We start from the raw sequence: 2,021 nt of genomic DNA, 5'->3' as shown, positions 1-2,021 counted from the left end.
GGCTTTGTCTAGTTTCAGAATTACATCATTTTAACTAAAGGTGTAACTTTAGTCGGAGTTTAACTAAACTGGTTCAAAACCTTTTATTGATATTCTCGATTTGGTTCAAGTTGGCTTGAGCCAGTATTTTGATTTTGATGCAAATGGTCTCGTCACTGTAAATTCATTTTCAATTGTGTGGGTTTTTTAGTTGATTATTTCATTGGGTTTTTTAGCCAATTTAGAATGACTTTGCATTGATTTTTAAATCAACTATCTGTGGAAAAAATAGCAAATCAGAGATGTCTAGTCAGAGTTGAGAATTAAAGTGAAAAGAAAACTGCAAAGTTGGTTGACTCAGAGTAAATCAGGACTATTAGATTGAAGGCAGATTTTTCCTCTTCAGCGGTACCTTTTAACAAGAATCCACTAAAAGAAAAAATGTTCATAATTATTTAGAATTATTAGGAATATGAAGTATTTTAATTTCTATGGAAGAATTTTTTTTCTTCCCAGTTAATAGAGCAATGTAATAATAAGGGTGTGTATATATATCTACTGTGTGTTTGAAACGCTTTGCCTTTTGCTTGGTGGCAGATATGAAGAATACTAGCAACTACAAACCCAATCCTGTCTTTTAATGAAACATGCTTTAAAAGTAGTATGAAAAATTGCTGAGCTTTTACATAAATACTCAGTTCTGTGAAAAGCTTATACTGTCCTAGTTGTTTTTACCATGGACTTGCCAGTGCTTTCAGGTTATCTTGCATGCCTGGCAGCTGTTGGTTGCCAGCAGCTTGTATTTCAATGAAGAAAACCTTAATTATGGGAAAGCCTAGAGATTTTCAACTGAGAACTGGCTCCCTCTATACTACGGACTCCATGGATGCACGTTAAACTCTTTAGGACAGGAATTGTTTCTTAAACAAAACTTTAACAGCCAAAATAAATGATCCTGAACCTTCTTCCTCATCCTTTCTTATACCCAAGTTTTAATGTTGTTTCTGGAAGAAGCAGAAAACCAGCATGCTCACGTGTCCTACGCTGACAGGATTTCTGTGATTTTTGGCAGAGCTGGTAGTCTAGCTTTTTGAGGTGCCATGCAATTCACGCACCAGAAACTGCTGTGGTGGTGGCAAAACAGGCCGTGAGCCCATTCAAAGTGGTGCAAGGACATCCTTTGGTCCACTGCTGGCTGGTGAGATCTGAGATGGACTCTGGGTCGTATTGGCAACCTCAGTGCGGCATTAACTGTAATGTTGGTGTGGAAGCTCCCCATGTGAATTTGAGCGTTGTTCAGAAGTAAGTTACTTGTACGGTAATGTACCTGAGGCCTGTTTCTTTCTACTCCAGTTTTAAAACCTTTTAACGGATTTTAAATTGGTTTGGTGGAAATGCTTTGGACGACTGGAGCCGTGTTGTATTACACTCTGCCAACTTAACGTCAACTGAACCAACTTAAACAGGGTGCCTGAGACACTATCCCTGTTGTGGACCAAGCCACCAGAGGAGGCAGGCTGGTGTGGCAAAAGGTAATTCTGGGATAATTTAAAAGGTAAGGTGGAAAGGGCATTTGCTTCTAGCATGCAAAGGTGTCTGCATTTGGCGCAAAAAGATGGTTAGGATGCTGGCACTACAACTTCCTGGCATTTAGGGCCTCACTTGGTGACTTGGGGTAACTTATTTGGTACTAAGCTTAAATTGGTACTAAAATTGACAGATTTGTTTGGTCCAGGTTTCATTCTAGCTGTGTAATTTTATTTTTAAAGTAGTAAATGTTTATTAGTGAGATATTGGGTTTACCCTTAAACTGCTGCTAAATAACTTAAAAGCCAAGGGAATTAACTATCCTCTTCTAGGTTCAGAAGCTGTAGAGAGCTCGTATTCTCCCTCCTTCCTCAGAGGAAATCCTCACACAGCCTCGCACAGCCGCCCGTGACAGCGCACCCAACGCCTCTCCCGCACTCACGGCGCTGGGGCGGCGCGCGACCTACTGCGCCTGCGCGGGCCCGGCGGCGCCCGCCCCGCCCCGCCCCTGGCGC

Source organism: Dromaius novaehollandiae, chromosome W, assembly GCF_036370855.1.
Source record: "Dromaius novaehollandiae isolate bDroNov1 chromosome W, bDroNov1.hap1, whole genome shotgun sequence".
NCBI lineage: Eukaryota > Metazoa > Chordata > Aves > Casuariiformes > Dromaiidae > Dromaius > Dromaius novaehollandiae.
This window is presented reverse-complemented; position numbering follows the sequence as displayed.